Source organism: Megalobrama amblycephala, linkage group LG4, assembly GCF_018812025.1.
Source record: "Megalobrama amblycephala isolate DHTTF-2021 linkage group LG4, ASM1881202v1, whole genome shotgun sequence".
NCBI classification, from domain to species: Eukaryota; Metazoa; Chordata; class Actinopteri; order Cypriniformes; family Xenocyprididae; genus Megalobrama; species Megalobrama amblycephala.
This window is the reverse complement of record NC_063047.1, coordinates 7093924-7117460: the sequence shown is the minus strand read 5'-3', so window position 1 is coordinate 7117460 and position 23537 is coordinate 7093924. Positions and strand designations below refer to the sequence as shown.

The window sequence follows — 23537 nt, the reverse complement described above, 5'->3', positions numbered from 1 at the left end:
ATTTGGACTAAACCACTCGATTTATATGGATTAGTTTTACGATCTCTTTATGAACTTTCTGAAGCGTCAAAGTGTCAGTTGCAAAGGCAGTCTATGGAAGGAAATCTGACAGCATTCTGTCATCAAAAATATCTTCATTTGTGTTCTGAAGATGAACGAAAGTCTTACTGGTTTGGAACGACATGGAGTAATGACAGAATTTTTATTTTGGGGGTGGACTTACTGGACTAACATTTTAAATTCATGAACTACAGCTGTGGTTGCTAAAATCTTTTAGAAGATTTGCATACAGCGCATAGAAAATAAAAAAGTTATAAAACGGTACGCACACATAATAAAACACAGCACTGCGGCGTAACTTTAACATCAAGATAATAAAATGTAAGTTGTTTCTATATCAGAAAAAAATAGATTGCTTCTCCGAGTCCACATTCTAGATTACTGCCATGTGTATAATCAGCCAAAAGTATTGATTCCTGTCAGTGTTTTTACAAAAGAGCAGAATGTACTGTTCGAGCAGTCGCGTTTTATTAATATCATCTCGATTTATTTATTTAATAATTTGTGTCATGCTGTGTCTGTGTGAGAACTCTAGGCAGTGCTGTCGGGCGGTGCGGAGCGCGAGCGGACGCGCGACTGCTGCTGTTGCTGTGAACCGCAGGGATGTGAGACACGCGCTGTGTACGGTACGCGAGAAGAAACAGACAGGACAGGTCTCCTGACAACATGAAAAGGACGGGACACCTTTTTGACCTGATTCTGACCGTCTGTGTAAAAGAGGAGGCGAGTAGCAGGTACTATGTGGCCGCGTTGTGGGTGCGTGCGTACGGCTCTGAGCTCGCGACGATGTAAAAGGTTGCGCGTACGGATTCTGCGGCAGCTGTAATCGGGAATAACTGGGATTGGAAAACTCAGCGGGGCATGGAAAACCACGCTGATCACTGAGCAAATAATCAACCAGACAATCATTTGCAGACGTATTCATTGTGTGCGCCTCCAGGCGCCCCGTTCTTCGATCGATTACCACAGTGGAAGAGACACACAGAGCATTTGAATGCGAATTTACACTCAAGGGGTTCGGTGCAAGAGATTCCGTAGTTTCTGCCCTGCTCAGTTCAAAGCTGATGGAAAGACCTTATAGTCAGGTAAGTCGTCAATATAGGCTACAAGTTTATCATTTCGTCAGAGGACAAGAGTGTAAAGTACTGAATGAGGGTGACGTTTCAGGAGCAAAGTGAATTGGAGTCCGCATCCATAGTTCATATGTCAGCTATGATGCACCGTCAACTCAGTCTTCTGTTTTTTGATTAGTAAAGAAAAGCTTAATGTTCTTCATTTCTTTATTTGGGGGAATTAAAACGGTTTGCTTAATAATGATACAATAATTTTAGAAAGTGTTGTATAAAATTGTTTTAGATGAAGTATATCAAGTCACACCGCAGGACACCGCTGTGACTGGCCGACAGATACGTGTTATATTCATCTAACATGTTAGATTTTTATTGCTTTGGTCTTTTTTTTTTTTTTTTTTTTTTTTTTTTTTTTTTTACAACACAAATGGCATAAAATACTCGATAGAATAGAACTCCATAGAATATTTTTATAGATGCATTATACAGTGCATTAAATTTTTAAAAGCTTTGTCAAGCCGTTAAAACCTTTTTGCTGTAAATTTAGTTTTTTTTTTTTTTTTATCTGTTCCAAAGAACCGAAATATATAAGAACACTGCCAAAACATCTCAATATAATCGCTAACACAGCCCCACTATTGCATATAATACAAAAATAATAAAAAAAAAGTTTTCTGATGATGTAAAAAACAAGGTCCCAATATACTGTAGATCTGGCATATTCGATTATTTAACTTTAAAATATGGCATATAGGCTGGGTTAATATGATAATATATGTCAGCATATATGTGAGCTTAGACATAGATTTCACTGTTGCTTGTATGCTAACTTATGGTTCAAAGGAAAATTTTTACGCGTCCTTTGATCTGACACTACCCATAATGCAGATGCTCTATTGTGGTGATATAAATGTGTTTATTCATAATGACATAATTCATAAGGCTTTGTTGGATCAGTTGTAACAGGATCAGTGTTCTGACAGCAGTGCTGTTTTGAATGACCTCTGGTGCTCATGAATGTTGAAGAAATTTCTTTATCATCAGGTACTCTAAAGCTACATGTTCAGAAGAAGTTGAACTCTTTGTGTCACTTATTGATGTTAAATAGCCGGTTTTGCACATCAGACAGAACTGAATACATATCATAGAGATTTCTCAACTACAAAAGCAACTGGGCCCTTTCACATTTATAAGCATCTGGATGTCTTGCGTGTGTCTGTAACTAATTTGAGAGCGGTTGTGTGGAGCTTGACTTGTAACAAGGTTTAATAACTCACTACTGTCTAAAATGCTTCTCTGCAAATTAGCAGCACAGTGTGTGTTTTATGACTCTGTTCATTCTCAGTCACTGAGATACAGTTGCTATAGTGAATTGCCCTCTTCATAGTCTCTAACCATCCATTTTCCCAGATTCTGCTAGAACACTGATTTATTTTTTATATTTTACTGAAATGTAAGCTGGTTTTCCTCTCTTTCAGCCTCTCTGCTTGCCTTCTTACTAGTGCCCTTTAAGTGCTGAAACACATCTATAATTTAATCAATCTCTGCCTGTTAATATGTCATTTCTGAAAAGAATCTTCTATTCAGACTGTTGTTATGAGAACACACTTTCTTGCTCTAAAGGAGTGCCAAATCAAACCAGCAAAGATGAAATGGATGAAGTAATGAAGCCGACATGAACCTTCAAACAGCTGGGGGGTATTTTAGTTTGCATAAGAGAACAAACACGTTGGTGCTGTATGAGCTTATTTCCTATGCATTTCAGTGTTAATGCTGTTCTGGAATTTTAGAATTTCCATATTAGATAAGTAGATTACAATTTGTATGTTTTTTAATTTTTTTTATACATGACCAACTGCAAGGCTGCGTCATGTTAATCGGTTGTGTTCGTCATAGGTTCTGTGCTCTGGGCTGTTATTTTTATGCGTTCAGTGGTGTGTGAGATTAATTAGTCTGTGTATCTGGGAGTTATGAAACTCCTCTGATCGGAGGCTGTGTTCCATGTGACTTGTTATCGGACACAAAGCGGCAGATTTACCAGAGTCTTTAGGACATGTTTGATGTTTGCACATGTCATTTCAATGACCAGATCAGTGAGACTGTAAGAACTTCTGTCATAAACTGGGTGCTCTATTTTTAAACTAGAGCACTACATTTTTATCTAAGATTCCTTCCATTCAGAACCTGCACATTTAAAAGAATGTAAAACAGTTCAAAATTATCAGTACTTCATACTTGATGTTTTTTTCCCCTCAGGATGTCAGTATTTCTCTCAAACTTCTTCTAAAGATTTGTCTATTATCTTCATTTCATACTTGGTACATAGTATGGTACGTAGACATGCAATCTCATGTCATGTTTTAATATTTCAGGTTTTGTCTCATCATCAGATACTCTCAATTAATCCAGGGTGCTTAATTAATTTAAAGCAGTCAATTAAAGTCTAATATGTATTTAGAATTCAGACTTTAATCACCAGTCAGTGTGTTAAATATGCCACTGCAACATTTTATTTTAATTTGTGATAAACTGCTGTTGCTCGTATTGCAGCTCTTTTCCTATTCAGCACTGAAATGCTATTCAGAAAATGAATTATTCAGTTCTGCTCTACTACTCAGAAATCAACTGGTAAATCTGTCCTGAAAGTGTCAAATCTCTGCTGTTGCACAGTTAGGTAAGGAACTAAACCAGAATTCAGCAATCCAGTAGAGGAAATCAATCGACTTTTTTCCTGGGGGGTGAGTGCGCATTGGATGTCATATTGAACTTTATCCGTGTGTCTGTAACCAAATGTGGAACAGATAGGGCTACACCATCATGTTGTGTCTCTGCAAGATTTGAGACAATCTGTTTTTCTAAATTGCGTTATTTACCATAATTTCACATTGTTTACCAATTGGACAGATTATATTTAATGGTATTTTTTTTAGTAGACATGTCACATCTGAGTTTTCAATACGTTTCATCTAACACTGGAATTTCAACTAGTTGCCATTCGTTAAAAAAGCGCTGACCACTTGTAATCATGTCAGTCGAGACTGATGTTAATAGCAGATATAAACAGGGCTACACGGCCATTCAGTTCCTAACAGAGTTTGCTTTCCAACAGCAAGTCTCTGGATAAAATGAGACAGATAATAAAAGATCATATATCTTGTTTTTGACAATTGTCCCCTGAGCTCTGCAATTCTTCCAAATGTTTTCCCTTGATTTATCCATTATGGCTTTCGTTGTGCTGTATTAATCACTTTATTATTAATTTCCTGTTATCTGTGTTCTGAGTGTACTATATGAATTGAAGACTTACTGTCTGTCGCTAGACTCTCTTCTTGACCTTGGCAGACTTGAAGTTGATTGCATTGCTGCAGATTTGTTTCTTGGCCTGCATACAAATGTGCATGTCCTAAAGATGTTTCATCATGAGATTTTCTTGCTTGAGATTGCAAAACATATGCCCTGTGTCCAAATATGCATACTTTCGTATAATAGGAGAAAAAAGTAGTAGGAGATTCTGTAGTACGCCCAAATTTCATATATACTACACACATTCATGCTATATAGAATGTATAACTATTTTAATGGTCGTGAAGCAAGTTACAACCAAGCATATGTAATATATATTTATATACTGTATAATTGACATTTCACTAAGCTTGCTGCAATGCATTTTAGAACTGTCTTTACCCATGAATAATACTGCCTTATAATTTGCCACAAAATTAGGTATTTTAGGTGGCACCATAAGTATGTTGTATACCTTTTTGGAACAGCCTTCACTTTGGGATTGTGCATATGATGCTCCCTATGTTTAAATCAATTATTTTATAACTTGTATTTGATTCATGTAAAGCACTTTGTACTGTTGGTTTTAAAAATGCTTTATATTTATTTTTATTATACTTTGGGACAGAGCTTGAATTGTTGGCTACATGGATATTAAAGGTCCCGTTTTTCGTGGTTTTTTGAAGCTTTGATTGTGTTTATAGTGTGCAATATAACATGTGTTCATGTTTCGCGTGTAAAAAAACACAGTATTTTTCTCATAATTTACTTATCTGTATACAGCTGTTTCCACTGTCATAAAAACGGGCTGATGACTTCCTTGTTCTATGAAGTCCCTCCTTCAGAAATACGTAACGAGTTCTGATTGTGCCAGCGGTTCCTGTGTTGTGATTCGACAGCAGCTCTTAGCGCATCTTGCCCGGAAAGGTCACGCCTCTTACCATAAAGTGGAGATGCACGCGCTCAGTGTTATTGTAAACATGTCTTTAATTTTACCCTATCAATTTGAGCCGGAATCAGACCCGATGATTGGACTGCAGGATGAAAATAACAGCGTTTCGACGACATGGCGACAAACACACTCTACAAACGCAACTCTTGTGTATTCCTGTGGGCGGAGGTTAGTCAAAAAACTGTTTTAGTGACGTCATTAAAGAAGGAAGTAGAGGGATGTAGTCCAAACTGGCCGTTCGATGTAGGCGACTTCTGTTAAATAAAATATCTCGCTTGGCATTGAACTATGAGCTTTAAAATTTTACAGATTTTATTTATACTCTAACAACAACATTACACACTAACTAAAGTTTGAAACATGGGATCACGAAGAATGGGACCTTTAACTTTAGATATTGCATTTATTGTATCATCAAGTTCAAGGTAGGGGTAGTGGGGTAGTTTTTTTCCAGTTGTATGGAAGATTTGTGCGCATTATCTTTCTTTGATCATCCCTGTCCTCTGCTTGACCAGTCACTGAGGCACAGCATCAGTGTGAGATGAAATTATCTGAGGAAGATCACACTAAGCTCTTTGAGTTGAACTCTTGAGTTGCAGTAAGTGATGTTTGCATTTAAGATGCCTGGGCTGTCAGAGGATTGCAGTCATGCCAGCATAAGCATAAATCTGTTGTTAATGCTCAGCTCAGAAAATGGGTTTTAATTTAAAAATTCAACAGCTTTACTTTACTGATTGAGTTTACTGGCTGAGAAACTACAGAAGTGTGTTATTTTTCTGATGGTAAAATACTTTTTCCTATTCCATCTTAATATGCAGAGACAAATCTAAGTAAACCATTTGTAGGTTGATGTACTCAAGAAGTGTATACGATGTGGCTTGTTTTGTTTGTTTGAGAATCCCGTCCATCCCAGCATAGCAAATTGTGTGATTTTGGAGTGACCAATGGTACGACAGCGGGAGTTTTTTGGGAAACCTGTTCAAAAACAATCAGGTTTTTTTGCAATTGATGCTAGTGATGCAAAAATGCCTCTTTTTACCATTATCTATAGATGGCGACGTGATTCACCACACTAAACATGCTCTACTGACATTCTGACAGCATTATCGACAAACTATTATGGCTGAAAATAAGACTTTATGATGTTATTTCCCCTATATCTCTCTTCATTCATAGAGAAAAGATAATCTATTGAGCCTTTTTTGATCTGTTACAAGGAAAGCCTGAAGAATGGGTTGACTGCAGAGCAGCCGTATACATCTCAGCCAGATTTTCAGCTTAGTCCCGGATTATTAGCAACACTGGGCTTTTTCAGTAAATAATACTCCAGTAATCGCTTTTTGGACAGGTGGTGGGATATGAGAGAACAGAGCAATATTTTCTTTTTTCTTCTTCTTTTTTTTCTTTTTTTGGTGTTGAAGCCCTGAATTTTTTCTTTTGATGTTGGTTTCCTATACTAATGCAGCTTTGTAAAATTATAAAAATTAATTAAATTAATATATAATTGGCAGTTGTCACTGCTAACCAATTTCTTGCATAGAAATCTTTTATCTTTCAAATCTTTCATTGCTCTTATTGGCCTCTTGTCACATATTAAATTCATTTAAATTTAAATTAATGTTTAATGTCCATTTGGTAAGTGCGTCAGGTCCTGATCACTTACCACTCATCAGGGTTTAATTTTTTGCAATAATGATGGGATAATGGAATGTTATAGCTTTCATAATTTGCACATACCTCATGCATAGCTTTTTATGAATCAAGCAGTTGGTAGTCTGGCTAGCTGTTATAATGATTTGCTTCGTAATTAGCTTTAGTTTCAAAACATGACATGTAAAAAATAAAAAGTCTGGCCAGATGTTTTAAATCCTTTGTGACTGATACATAAGAACTTTCACATGGAATGAACTACAGGGGTGCAGTCTGGAGAGGCTTGTGTGTGTGACCTTGTGAAGGTGTGAGCGGGGGGTGTTTTAAAGCTGTCCTCCAGATACTTCTGTGTCTATGTTTTGTCAACTTTTCACAGCTCTAAGCTATGACTATTTTTTTTTACACTGCATGGATGATGAATCTTAGGTCAGTTTGATTAATGACCATGTTAAAGCACTCTGTGGGGGACTGAGAATCTTGCCGAATTAGATCATAATAGAGAATGGATCGTCACACTGGAGGTGGTAGTTTAGGAGTGAGACTAAAAGTAGAAGGCCATATAAAGACACAGGGATGGACAGAATGAGCAAAGTATCTAATTTTTGTCATTATATAATAGTGTACATCACAATATAGTTAATATAAGGACTTGCAGAAGACAAAATGAGGTATGTATAGTGGTTCATAAAGTTAATAATGGAATTAACTGGACCCTGTAAAGATCTAGGGGTGAACATTGTGACCAAAACATCACATTCTCAGTCATTTTTGTGGACGTAATGGTATACATCACAATACACTTAATGTAAGGAATTGCAGAAGACAAAACAAGCTTTGTATGAGGGGTACATAAAGTTCAAAGTTGAATTAATGGGACCTTGGCCAGGCTAATTATAGGCTTTTTGACTTTATCGCACATAACCAAGATAAAGAGGCTGGCTGCTGACAGTGAGAGATTTATAATGGTGCACTAATAGTGTCATGGCTATTATTCAAGGTCAGTCTGTTGGTCTGATCTTCAAGATGGAGACCTGACTAATGCAGACAGCTTCCACAGTCTTCTTATGTCTCAAGGGGCCTTGAACACTTGATAATGATCTTGAATGGTTCATGTGGTTCAGCAAATAGAGGAAAAAGTGTAATTTTTCCAGCAAGGATTTTCAAGGACTGTATAGGAAGGAAATAAAGTACTTTTCCAAAGAGACAGTACTTATAAAGAAGTCTATATGAAGCAGCATACAGAAACAGATGGAGAAATACTGTTTTTGTTATTTGAGAAACTAGTGGTTGATATCAATCAATGACTGAATCATTGTGAATTAATGAAATTCAAATTCAGTTAGTTATAAACCATCGATTCTTCACAGCAGTAAGGAAGCCATTTCACCCCCTTTTTCAGTCTCTTCTTTGAAGGGTAGAATGGTTACTGAATGTGACCCGGAGCTGGGATAACGAAGAACTGATTGTGTGCGAGAGACACAGAGGACCCTGAGAAAGACGCCCCTGAAAGGGAGAGAGAACGAGAATAATAGGGACTTAAAAGTGGTCTTGAGATAACATTCACCATGTCAGTAGACTTGCAGCAAGCAATAATTACCCACTGGGAATGGCCGACCTGTGCTTGTTCGACAGTGAACTCTTCAGTCTGCTCAAAGGACGGCCTTTGTGGGTGTTTGTGAACCTGAGAGGGTGGCCGTACACAGGGCCACCACACTCTGGGATCCTGCCAATGTTCACTCCCACTTTCAATCCAATCAGGATGTTGGATGAAATTACCAGCCACAATGGCGGCAATGTGAGATCAACTTTCACCAATGGAATGTAATAGAACAGAATGAAAATAAATGGAAGTAAATGGCTAGGAATGGCACTCTGTATAATGGAATGAAATAGAATAGTGTGGAACACATTACGTGTAACAATAGAATGCAATGGAGGGAATAGAAGGAAATAAAAGAGACAGGAAGGACTGTAAGATCCGCTTGCACTGTAAATGCACACACAGCACTCCTGATCCGTGGAATTTAGCCATATTATGCTTAATTCCTTGAAATTAATTCCTATTCTGGAGTAATTAATGCACTCTGAGGGAGATGATCAGTGAGACTGCACAGGAAAGATAAACAGCTGCTGCTGTTTTAGGCTTTCCTCTGTCTTTTTTCCCCATATGCTGTTTGTTTTATTAATGCATTCATTATACACCCAGTAATCACCTGCTAATGGAGCAGGATTCAGTCCAAACCAAAAACACTGAAAATAATCAACCCTGTAAACTGACTGTAATTTAGACTGTGAGTAAGAGCATTATTGGGAGGTTGTGGGTTGCTTTAAATGGGGGGCAGCACAAAACATTGAGTGATTTGAACAATGTAAACTGTTAACAATGTCCTTAACGGGCATTTTTGCTTTTACAAATGTTACAGTAATTTGCATACATAAACAATAATGCTTTTACTTGTTTTGCTGACTTGACACGAATAATGATTTTGTACAGATTTACTTTTGTTTTGAAATACTGTCAAAAATAGGTCACAAAAACCTATTTAGAGGGCATTTCGTTCATCTCTGCCTCCCTAAAGGTCTGTGATTATGTGATCTCTCTTCAGGTTTACTGAAAGCAGTGGCTGTAGTAAGATCTATGAATCCTCACCTTACAAGTCGTTAATAAACTTTAAAGTTTCTAACAAGTTTTTTTTCTTTCCTTTTAGTCATTGGTGGAGCCCAATTCATACCTAGCTGTCCCAGACGAGTGTTTCACATCTCTCATCTGAATGCTCTCCGTTCCAGTGAAATCAAAAAATGCAATCAAGAGGTTTGTGTGCCATTTAAAATTGAAAATGTTTGAATTGAGGTTGCAGATTTGCATGGAATGCAAGGAAGTAAAATTAAAAATGAATTAAAATTTTACTTAATTCATATAACTGAATTCCTGTGGAGTGTGGCCAATTCAATTCAAATTTGAACTCATGAATTGAAGGGGAACTAATAGACCCTTTTCACACACTGTGATGATGCATTTTAACTGTCATCAATATCGTAAATCCTGCGAAGTTTTTTTTTATATTTTCATTTTTAAAAAAGATGTATTTGCGTTTATAACACTATATTTAGTATTATATTACCATTGCATCAAATTACAAAAAACTAGTTAACTCTGCTGTGAGGGTGTTTCTAATACAGCACCTATGAGAGTAACGGTAAAATGGACATCTTTCTCTCTTCTGACTGCCGTTATCAATCTCTATTTCTTTTCCTCTTTTTGAAAGTTGTGAAAACACTATTGTGGAGTTTTGCGCAAATGGAAACACAAAAAATATTTATAATGAAGTCTCTCATTCAACACTATAAACATTTACCAACTATGCCGACTTCAGGTTCTGAGAAACCCAGAAATGTGAAAAGGGTCTATTCTTGAGTCCTGGCAACCAAATACACTACTGTTAATGACACTATATGACACTTGTCATTTTGATTGGTTTATTTTAAAGAGTTGTTCAAGATTTGAACTTGCAACCTCTCACACTTCAACAACATATACACTTTAGTCAACATATGCTACCTTTTAAAAGTTTGGGGTCAGTAAGATTTTTTGAATAATAATAAAAATAAAAAAAAAGTCTCTTATGCTCACTGATGACCATAACCAAATTATAGCTTGTTAGATTAAATAAAACAAACAATGGTTACGGACTGAACATATGAATGACTCACAGACACTTGATGCTTTTTTCAAGACGTCAATCCATGCCTTTGTTTACTTCCATAATGAAAAAAACAACAACCAGAAAACAATACATAATGGTTCACACAGAATGTATACAAAAACATATTATCGAATAAAGGCAAAGAAAAAAACAGTAAACCAGTAGGGCAGATATAGGGAAACAGAGAACGCCTACCTACACCTGCTCTCACAAGCAGATCAGACCTGACTCCCGATAAAATAAAACAGGTGAGTCTTCCGGGCCTCTGCTTCTGCTGAATAAAAGTATTTATTTAACAACACAACAGCTCATCTATTCCTTAGGTTGAGGGCTTAAGCCCCCCAAATTTGCCCGTATCCATAAATATGGACTACATTAAGAATGAAGGTATATAATAAACTCATCCTGCATGGCTCATGCTGCTGTCGGGGATTGTTTCATCCCATGTCACCATGTACAAATAACAGTCAGTAGCACTCTGTTTAACAGCATTAACACAGTGTTTTATAAACAGGATTTTAGATTTACTCTGTTGAGACTGCAAAAAATGTAAACCTCTGTGGTGGCAGTGTGTCTGTGGTCTAATGAGTCAGTCTTCGTTTACACTGGCATGAGGCATTTCTCATATCTCTGTAGAATGCGTTTACTTTGGACAAATCATCAAGCACTTTGCTACTGCCAAAGAGGAGAGCTTAAACAATGCAGTCAGGCACATTAGGAATGTCAACAGCTATTCCTACATGTCAGGTCGGGGGTCTGGCTTTTAGTGACGTAATGGGTACGAACAATTGTGATGAGCAGTTATTCTGTCAACAGAGGAATCTTACCATTTCACCATTGTTGAATAAACTTGCTGAATAAACATAGCTCAGGATAGAGATCAGGTAATCACTAATAAGTCAAAATGGCCAATGTGTGCTTCATAAATGTCTGTGTGATTAGATCAGATTTGAACTTTTGATTTGATCATATTCATTTTAAAACTCACTCATTAAAACAACTATATGTATATATAAAAAATTTATATAAATACATGGACCAAATGCTTTTTTAATATATATATATATATATATATATATATATATATATATATATATTAAATCAGTAAGATTCAAAAATGAACATGATCAGAGGTTTGCCTCCCCATAGCTAATATATTAATACATTTCTGCAGTGGAATATGCCTTCCTGCCACATCTCTCAAAGGAACTCGCAGTCATTTTTTTTTCATGCATGCACCTTTCTTCTTGTTCTCCCCTCTGGTTTGTGTTCTTCCGTTCGTCTCGTAGTTCACCCTATTTCTGCAATTTATCTTCCGCCCACTCTCTCAAGACTCACCAGCTCTTTGTTTTGTTCTCGTTCTCTTTCGTAGTCTCTTTTTCTCTCGCTCTCTCAGCTCATTTTTTATTCATATTCAGAATGGTTTCTGAAAGGAAGAACGGAAACTTCAGTGCTGCTTGCAGGCGCTCAGCAACAAGGACATTTGCAGTGCATACCCACTCACAGGCGCTGACAGACATCTTTTTGTGTGCATGTACCCAAACAATGTAGCCTTGTAGCACTGATTTTATTTTATTTTTTGTCTCTGTCTCTTCATCAATTGCAGGGATAACTGATAAAAAAATGAGTTACATCAAGCACCTTCAAGTCATTTCAAACTGTTTGAGGCCCTTTCTTCTGTGGAAAAAAGGGACATTTCTAAGGAATGTGCTAGTCACTCTTTTATGCAGTTTTTATGCAAAATCGGGTGCTTTCAAGCTTCAAAATAGGTAACAGAAGCATCATAAAAGTACCATATAAGTGGAATCTATGTATTCAAATACTGAAGTCATTATGTAGATTTGTGTGAGAAACGGATCAAAATTGACATTATTAGTTGATTGACAATCTTTCCCACTGAAACCAGGGCCCATATTCAGGGCCCAAAATTCTAAGAAAATTCTTAGAAAGGTGGTAGGTGTTTCCTCTTAAAATTAATGAAAAGATCCTATTAAAGAAAAAAACTAACTCTGAAAGCATCTCAAGCCTTAAAGGGTTAGTCCACTTTTAAATAAAATTTTCCTGATAATTTACTCACCCCCATGTCATCCAAGATGTTCATGTCTTTCTTTCTTCAGTCGAAAATAAATTAAGGTTTTTGATGAAAACATTCCAGGATTTTTCTCCATATAGTGGACTTCAATGGACTCCAAACAGTTGAAGGTCAAAATTACAGTTTCAGTGCAGCTTCAACGCGTTCTACATGATCCCAGACGAGAAATAAGGGTCTTATCTAGAGAAACCATCGCTCATTTTCTAAAAAAAAAAAAAAATTATTATATACTTTTTTAACCATAAATGCTCATCTTGAACTAGCTCTCTTCTTCTTCTCTATTAGAATTCCGGCAGTGTAGACATTGCTAAGTGTATTACTGCCCTCCACAGGTCAAAGTTTGAACTAATTGTTATATACTTGCACTAGCATATTGTATATGACAATTTAGTTCAAACTTTGACCTGTGGAGGGCAGTAACACACTTAGCAGTGTCTACACTGCTGCTGGAATTCTAATAGAGAAGAAGAAGAGAGCTAGTTCAAGATGAGCATTTATAGTTAAAATGTATAAAATTTTAATTTTTTTTTAGAAAATGAGCGATGGTTTCTCTAGATAATAACCTTATTTCTCGTCTGGGATCGCTGTAAACTGTAATTTTGACCTTCAACCGTTTGGGCTCCACTGAAGTCCACTATATGGAGAATAATCCTGGAATGTTTTCATCAAAAACCTTAATTTCTTTTCGACTGAAGAAAGAAAGACATGAACATCTTGGATGACATGGGGGTGAGTAAATTATCAGGAAATTTTAATTTGAAAGTGAACTAATCCTTTAAAGGAACACTCCACTTTTTTTGAAAATAGGCTCATTTTCCAACTCCCCTAGAGTTAAACAGTTGAGTTTTACCGTTTTCGAATCCATTCAGCCGATCTCCGGGCTGCTATCAGTAGCACTTTTAGCATAGCTTAGCATAGTTCATTGACTCTGATTAGACCAAATAGCATCTCGCTCAAAAATGACCAAAGAGTTTCGATATTTTTCCTATTTAAAACTTGACTCTTCTGTAGTTACTTCGTGTACTAAGACTGACAGAAAATGAAAAGTTGCAATTTTCTAGTCCAATATGTCTAGGAATATTATTCTGGCGGAATAATCAAGGAACTTTGCAGCAGGTGCAATGATATTACGCAGATTCTTTCACAAATGTCTCCATGGTTGCAAGGCACGCTCCCTGTGCAAACAGGGGCTTGCAGCCGCTGCGTAATATCATCGCGTAATAACATGCCTTGGTAAAATATTGATGAAAAATCCTGTAAAAAATTATTTCCCCTGATAATATTTCAACAGTCATGTCATGTGTTTTCTATCAGTTGTTTAGAACTAATGATGCCAGATTAATCAATCGGTCAAACGGTTTTACAAAAAGGTCAAAAAATTGTTTGTGATTCAGTATTATTCATTCAAACAGTTCACTCTTGTACTGAATCATTTAGATCGGCTTATCACACAATAATATTAACAGGATATTTTATAATACAGAAAAGAAAACCAGCACTGAGGGTGGATGCAGTATTTAGAACAGAAGTCGCAAATGTCTTCTATCATTTGCCAGTGATGAAGTAGCTCTTTTACATGTGCAGCTTTAGAATGACTCTTTACTCTACACACAGTACCGATAGAAGGCTAGAAATGCCCTGGTTCAGTCTGTTTTGTGAATCGATCAATAGGTTCATTAAAAGAATAATTTGTTCATGAATTGGAGATTGCTACTTTTCTCAATTGTCAAGGAGAGGTAGAGCGATGTCATCTGATTTTCAGTGAACAGTGACAAATAACTATCATGGCTTTCATTTAGACCACTTTTATGATATCTTTATAGTGTTCTTTGGAAGCTTGACTGCTTCAGTTCCTGTAACTGCATGGAAAAAAGATACGTACATTTTTTTCAGAACTTTTCCTTCTGTATTACATAAAAGAAAATGTTGTACAGGTTTGGAAAAACATTAAGGTGAGTAAATGATGACAGAGTTTTCATTTTTGGATGAACTTTCCCTTTAATATTAAAAGACTCAGCAATAAAAACCCTTCTTTATTTGTTTCTTGGTTCTCTGCCTCTCTCTCTCTCTCCTAGTCTCATAGCTCTGGAAGGATTTGAGAGACACAGTGCTCTCCTGACACACATTAAGAGCCAAATTGTGTGTTCTTCCTGCTGTTCCATTGCTCTAATGAGACTAACCCAGCTCTAACTAGAGCTCTAGCTGAAATGAAGGGTATTACACTTCAATACTCATTCAACAAGCCAGAACAAGGCTCTGTTCACACAGGACTCCTCTCCTCTCCTCTCCTCTCCTCTCCTCTCCTCTCCTCTCCTCTCCTCTCCTCTCCTCTCCTCTCCTCTCCTCTCCTCTCCTCTCCTCTCCTCTCTGGGAAAGGAAATCATTTGGGTGGGAGGTGAGAAAATAATGACTAATATAGCAGGGTTTTTTGTGTGAAAAATTTAGCTGCATACTTGAAACGATCACTTTCACAATTGGTGTACCAATGTCCATTTTTCTCAAATTTAATCATACATATTTTATAAGAAAACATTTATCTTCATAATTTGCTTGAGGGGGAGAGTTTGTTATTTATCAGGGTTGAGTCTGGTTTTCTCTCACTCGGTTGAGAGGAGTCAGTCTAGACTAAGAGGCTTTAGGAGCAAAAGACAGACAGGATTATAGTGTCTCACAGTCAGTTTACTGTAAAGTTTAGATGTCACATTTGACTTATTTGTGTCTTATGCTCCTTTAGAAAACAGTACAGTTTAAATTTAAGCATATTTAAAAAAAAATGCTTATTAGTTGTTATCAGACTTACCCGTGGTTTCACAGACAAGGCTTAAGATAGTCCCAGACAAAAATACATGTGCATTTGCACTGACATACTTTAAAATGTCAGTCAGAGCCATTGTTTTGTTTCAAGATGCACACCAGTAGTGTTTATTTCCAGTGTTGTGCAAGTTACTTCCAAACTGTAATACATTATAGATTAGATTACATTATAGATCCTGTACTACTTTTGAGTTACTTTCGCCAAAATAACTACAGAAGTACAACTAAACATAATGTCACACAATACAAAGTTACACCAGCGAGAGGGAGATGATGAATGAAATAAATCGCTAAACAAATATATCAGAAGCTGTCATTTAGTCTTTATTTACAAACTTGGACACCACACGCAGCTATTGACTGACCACGAACAGGTAATAGAACTTACTTGCGGCATTTTTCATTCGTTAAAGTCCACTTTCTAATAAAAAATTCCTGATAATTTATTCACTCCCATGTCCTACAAGATGTCCATGTCCTTATAGTGGACTTCAATTGGCCCCAATCAGTTAAAGGTCAAAATTACAGTTTCAGTGCAGCTTCAAGGGGCTTTAAATGATCCCAGATGAGGAATAAGGGTCTTATCTAGAGAAACGATCGGTTATTTTCTTTAAAAAATGGAAATGTAAATGCTTTATAGACACAAATGATTGAAGAATACGGAATCGCAGTCTGGTGGAAGCTACTTAAATGCCCTAATTGAACTAAGGCCTAATCCTGTCTTAATCTAAGCTCTGTCTGTGAAACCGGGCCATCATGTCTTAACTTTACTTAAAACTTTGTTTTTACTAATAATATAATGTACTAATATATATATATATATATATATATATATATATATATATATATATATATATATATATATATATATATATATAATAAATATAAATAAAATAAATATATGAAATCATGTTGACTGCTTTTATGATACCTGCACTTTTTTTTTTTTTTTTTTTTTTCTGTATTAATTTCCTATGCAGTAGGTATGGGTGGAACAAATTGAAAATTCTAAACATTTTAAAAATCTATAACATTATGAATATATATATATATATATATATATATATATATATATATATATATATATATATATATATATATATATATATATATATATAATTTTTTTTTATTTTTTTTTCAGAGGTCTAGTTTGAAGTAATTTAGAACTTAGTTGAACTGAGTTGAACTTAAGTGATTTGTTATTGTTTAGCTGAAGACGCGCAGGATTGCACTGGCGTTATGCTGTGAATTGATCTGTTTCAAGGCAGAAGGTTCTTGGCTCTGATCTGGTGGTCTGTGTGGGTGGGTGTTTGACTGACATTAGTCAGATAACAAAATCCATCCTCTGACCAGGCTCAAAAATAAAAAGAATCACTGGCACATTGCTCCTTCTCCCTCTCTGGCTCAGCGTGTGGCAGATTGAGCATGCTTGTGTGTTTGTATTTGGTCGGTGCTTTGAATTTAGGATGTTACTGTGTAACAAGGGTTTATGAATCCATTATTATAAGAATATGAAGTCCAAATTACACCCAAGTGGGCTTTTGTTTACCCATTAAAAAAGAATACAGTAATTTTGTATGTGGTTTGTATGAGTTGTAAAGAAAGGGAAATCACTGGGGTTTGGGATCAACGTCCAGGAAGGGAGAGCCACACTCCCCACAGGAAAGATCAGTGAAGCATTTTTTTCCAGCTTGGCTATAGTGTGGAAAAACAGACTGTTCCTCTAAGTTAATTAATGACGCTGTTGACCGAAGGTGACACAGGAAACACTGCCATAGTGAACTCTATTGTGAGTGTGTGACTGTAACTGCTTGAGTTGACTTATTCAGCTTATCTCTTGATGTACATGTTTAGTACATCGATTCAGATCGCATCAATCTCCATTATGAAAACAATGTTTGTTCTAGGAGCTAAATGGCTTGTATGACTGATATGAATACCAGTAATAAGCATGGCAAAAAAAACAAAAAATAAATAAATAAAACAGCCCTCAGAACAGTCGTTATAAAATGTTTAAGGCAGTGAAATGAAACCTTATTGTAAAAATACTTTACAATAAGGTTTCATTTTGTTAAAATTATTTAGTAGTTAACATGAACTAACGATGAACAATACTTCTACAGTATTTAATAATCTTTGTTAATGTTAATTTAAATATTTAATAATACATTGGTAACACTTTAAAATAAGATCTCATTTGTTAACTTTAGTGAATGCATTAACTAACATGAACTAACACTGAGCAATATATTCTTACAGCATTTATTAACCTTTGTTAATGTTAGTTAAGAAAAATATTCATGTTCTACCAGAAAGACTCGGGAGGCAAGATAACATAACAATGAAATTTATTAACAACCAGTAAGCTACAGAATAAGATAAAGTTCTTTGGCGTAGGCCCCGTCCGTAGCACACAGGGTTGTAGGCTCAGCATATCCTGCCCGGAATTAAGGCAGGGGCGTAGCCGACCCCCACGGGGGTATGGACAGGGACCATCCTGGTGGTGGTGGGGAGGATGGAGGTGGAGATTGGCGTCAGCATCTGCGAACTCAGATAAGTGTAAGAACTGATGCTTTATACCCAAGTGTTCGATAATGATTGGTTTGATCTGATCTAATGGATGACATAACATTAGAGTCTTCCCGGCAGAACTTACGCTAGAGCTTTCATTTCTTGTTAATTCACAGTGCATTAACTAATGTTAACAGATACAACTTTCGATCCTCAACATTAGTATATGTTGAGTTTACAATATTTAAGATTAATAAATGCTGCAGTGTTGCTCATTGTTAGTTCATGTAACTAGTGTAGTTACAGTGTTTCATTTGTTAACATTAAAGTGTTACCAATACATTTTTAATATCAAAGATTGCATCTGCTAACATTACTTAATGCACTAATGGCAAACAATGAACAATGGTATATAACATAAACAAAGATTAATAAATGCTGTAAAAAAAAAAAACACACATCGCTCATTGTTAGTTCAATGGCTAATGCATAAACTAATGTTACTAAATGAGACCTTATTGTAAATTGTTAACATTTAAGTCCATTAGGGCTGTAACGATATGCGATATGAAACCGAAATCGCGATACGCAGGTCCACGAACCTGTATCGCGATGTGAGAAGGCAGAATCGCGACACACCCCTTCCAACTCCCAGAGTTATCCTTCCTGTCCAGATCCAATGCTACCACATTTTTAAATTACTATAAGTATTAGGGGTGTAACGATTTATCGTAGATGGTGTGTCTCAATCAGCTCTCTAGTTCAGTAAGTGTTTCGGGCACACATTGAATCTTGCAAGCAGGTTTAAACGTTTCTCATGTCAGTCTCTTGCATGGTCGCGTGAGAAAAGTCGTGGCTTTCTTTCACCGCAGTGCACAGGAACAGCTGTGCTCACAGAAAAGCAAAAGACGCTTGCGATGCTTTGCTTAAAGAAGTTCTGTGGGGCCGTTCACATATTGCGTCTTTTCCGCGTGCAAGTCAGTTATTATTTTCAAATGTAGCCGCGCGGCAAGCGCGCTCATAATGGGATCAACGCGGTCGCGACGCGCATGCAATTCTCAACTTCTCAGAATGCCGCAAGCGCACCGCAGGTCGTGTGACAAGAATCAACCGATCAGCTATGGCCTTTCCGTAACAAAACATCAAAAGCTCAGCCGAACAGCTGATCATAGCTGTACATGGTGGTTTTTATATCTTATCTCCATCAATATATCTCGTAGTAAAACTAATGCAAGGGCTAGAAATCATTTATCCTTTGCAGAAACATCCTGATCCTCTTGGAGAGCTCAGTTCATGGTTGCATAGCAACGACCGACGCCACGGGAGCGCAAGCGCTTTGGAAAGAAGGAGAAGCGGTGCGGCCGCGCCTTCCACGCGTTTTTAGACGCGATATGTGAACGGCCCCTATTCATAATTCTAAGTTCATGTTAAATTTAACATTTTTTTTCAGTGACAGACAGCCCTATTCAGCTGTTAATTTGAATACAGAAGGTTTTTATTAAAATTTTATATTTATTTATTTTATTGAAATGTGATCTTGTATGTACAACAAGGAAAATTATTGAAATTTGTTCATGTTTTTTTAATAAATCTTGTTTGAATTTCAGTTTCATTTTGTTCAAAATATCGTGATACGTATCGTATCGTGAACTCCGTATCGAGATACGTATCGTATCGTGACCTGAGCGTATCGTTACACCCCTACAGTCCATGCTTATGTGATCCTTTATTGGATATATGGGGTTAATGATAATAACAGCAAACATCTAATCAGTTCAATGGCCCAAACCACTGTGCTTCTCATTATCTTGATTGGAATAGCATGGGAGAGTTTCAGGTCAGTTATTTTTGAGATACAGCTATTACTTGGGTGCATAGCAATCATGCCATGGTTCAGATATTTCTAGATTTATTCACTAACTGCAGAGGTCTAAGATGAGGTCTACAAAGAAATGCATCAAAAGATCTATCTTCTATCAAATATAGTTTGCTAGGCCTTTTAGATAGATTGACAAAGTTCACCTGATGCATACAGTATCACATAAACTACCTTTCAAAAATTTGGGGTCGGTAAAATTTCTTAATGTTTTTAAGGAACGTCTCCTATGCTTAGCAAGGCTGCAGTTGTTTGATCAAATCCAGTAAAAACAGTAATATTGTGAAATATTATTTCTCTGTTATTATATTTTAAAATGTCATTTATTCCTGGCAAAGCTGAATTTTACTCGTCTTCAGTGTCACGTGATCCTTTAGAAATCATTCTGTTGAGTGTTTCTGCTGCTGCAGAGCAAGTACAGAGACTTGCTACTGCTATTCACAACGTGCTGCACATATATCATACATGAATAACCCCACAACAAAGCAGGAGACACGAGAAATAGACAAGACAATATAGCATGCTGCTGAGTGCAATAAAACAAGCTGCTGCATTGTTATACATGCATATATATACACACATATGACATAGATGGGATGAAAATAGGACAACCCCCCCCCCCCAAACAAGCAGATCTACCACCAACACATATGTACTGTTTGTTTTTGTTTTGTTTTTTTAATGGGACCGCATGTTTTACTATCTATGCGTGCCTGGGCTACCTTTCCGAATGGCTTAACACTAGCGGCCTATGACTATGTGTGTCTGGGCTACCATGCCGAATGGCTTAAATCTAGATACGCACACTATGTGTTCTCGTTACCAATTTATATCACGTTGATTTCAGATAAACCCAGCAACCACCTGAGCAAATATCATAATTAAAGTCATTTGATAATCATTGACATAACCCTTATACTCTTATTCAATAGTGAATAAGATACCGTTGGAAACAATAAATTCAGTGTTATTGTACAGCACATAATGTGATAGAATTACTGTTCTTTCAATCTACTTTTGTTAGCTCCCTCTCCCTCTATCCATACCTCCCTCTGTTTCCCCAGATGAATAAAAGCATGAGGATTGAGGGTAATGGACTGTGTAATATTATAAAGATTACAATGAGGCACTTCTCTCCAATCCCTCTGTTTAAGCTTAACTGTAAAACCCAGTGCTCTTATTGTCCTGGCCATAGAAGCATTACAGTCACTATTAGCTGACGTTAGACATTTTGATTGAAAAAGCTTCTCAGTGTCAGCACAATGGAGATAAAGTAACAATTAGACACACAGCAGATATTCCCTTACCTTTGCGGACTGGTAGATTCTAAATACATATCTCCCCTTTTTGTCTAGATATTTTTAGTTTAATCGGTTATATCTCATTTCCTACCATGCATTTTTAATGCCGTGTTTTCGTGACATGTACTGTATTTCACCGTTATTTTTAGGTTTTGTTTCGAGTATTTCCGGAAGGCTGTAAAGTGCAATAGAAAATGTTTAGAAATTTAAAACAATTATATTTGCTTTCTCACATGTGTATTCAAGTCTATAGATAAATTATTATTATATTTTATTGATCTCAAAGAGGTTGTCTTCAGCACTTAGATAACCCCCTTCTCCTCTCACCCGCTACACACAGGAAAATTGCTTTAAGTGGCATGTAAACTCCAGTAGCAGGATCAAACGGAGGAGAGGAGATCCCTAAGGATTCTCACTGAGAAATTGTTATCTGGCTGCCAGATCGTTTGAGCAGGCACACCAGTTATTAATTGCAGTTGGGCATAGAGCCAGTAACAGGCACATGCTAAGAGATCAGCCATCCCTCTAATTAAAATGGCTGGCATTAAAACGGCAGGGTGAGGCAGTCTTTGTGTGCCTAAAACAGGCTATAGCCATAGATAACTCATCCAGTCAAGAGATATGACATTAAGCGCAGTGCATGGGTGTAGATTGGGTTATGAATGATAGGAACATAACAAAGTTTCTAACAAAGTTAAGAGACTAGTTAAGTCTTTTCCAGTAAAATAAATGTATTTTCTTTTTCCCTTTTTAATTAATTAACACAACAGTTACCAGGGAAGCTGTCTTACACACAACTGCCGCAATGATTTATATGTGACATATCTGCATATTCTGCTCACAACGAGATGCTGCACTCATTTTCTGTGCACTGTTTTCCATAACTGAAGGCCACAGTACAAGGGAAATATCAGCTGAAATATCAATAAAAGTAGTTTGCCAAACTTTACAGTTTGCCGTAGTTTGATTAGGCTGCCCTATTGATAAAATATTAATTGTAAACTATTAATTGTTCAATATATGCATAATCAAACAAACAAAAAAAGACAAAAAACACCTAAATCCATTATCTAGAATAAACCACGCTCAACCACGACTTTATTCTTTAGAGCCTCAAGGCATGTGAATGAAAAATGAAAATGACTTACATATTAAATTACTTGGTGAACTCACATTTATTTTTATGATATATAGTTTTTTTTATTGATTTGCCGCAATTTTCACAAGCAATTGGTAAATTTTCAAAACTCTTTAGTACTAATATCACAACAGATCATCAAAAGTGCACATTTTTTCCAAACATTTCAGCATATTTTCAATTGTGTTAATACAATACACAAAATGACAAAGTATCCTTTTCACTATGCAAAATAAGTGCTTCATCTAAATAAATGTTTCAGTCACAGTATCTGCCTTTCATGCTATTACTATCAAACTTTCCATTTGCATCTCTTTTCATTCTGTTTAATACATTTGTCTATTTAATCCAACTGATCTTGATGGTTAATCAATGAATCATTTGGTACATCACTAGATTTCTATAGATACGGATTCTATAAATATAGTTTCTTGTTTGCATTTTCTGATACGGTGTGTGTGTGTGTGTGTGTGTGTGTGTGTGTGTGTGTGTGTGCACGCGTTTTTGTGACATATCAGGACACAAATGTATATAATGACATGGGTATGACATAGGTATTACAGAAAGAGGTGACTTATGAGGACATTACCCAATGTCCCCACTTTTCAAAAGGCTAATAAATCATACAGAATGACTTTTTTTGAGAAAGTAAAAATGTGCACAGTTTCCTGTGATGGGTAGGTTTAGGGGTAGGGGTAGTGTAGGGGGATAGAAAATACGGTTTGTACAGTATAAAAACCATTACGTCTTTGGAATGTCCCCACAATTCACAAAAATGTGTGTGTGTGTGTGTCTGTCTGTCTGTGTGTGTCTGTGTGGTCAAAAACTGTAAAACAAACAAGCTGTACAAGAACCTGGATTTATTTTTTATAAAATAATCTTTTATTGTTTGGATGTTTTTATTCTGTGCACAAAATGTAATGGACAAATGCACACATATGTAAACACTCTTTCTGCTGATGAGCTGACAATTTCACCTGTGTAGGCGAAGGCAAGGTGCATCTGTGGTACATCAAATGTCATGACATACAGTAAGCAAAATATGGTCTGATATGTTGAAATGTGACAGTAAACCAGAGTTTAAATA

At 36.4% G+C, this 23537-nt stretch overlaps 1 protein-coding gene across 1 annotated transcript in view; it reads left to right on the top strand.

Moving 5' to 3' along the window:
* Positions 1-594: 594 nt before the first annotated feature.
* The window catches only part of wscd2 (WSC domain containing 2), a 56326-nt gene continuing 33383 nt past the window's right edge, over positions 595-23537 (top strand). Inside the window, exons 1-2 of the mRNA XM_048187085.1 lie at positions 595-1145; positions 9723-9826. The gene's annotated coding sequence lies outside the window, so the exon portion shown is untranslated. The remainder of the gene's footprint in view (positions 1146-9722; positions 9827-23537) is intronic.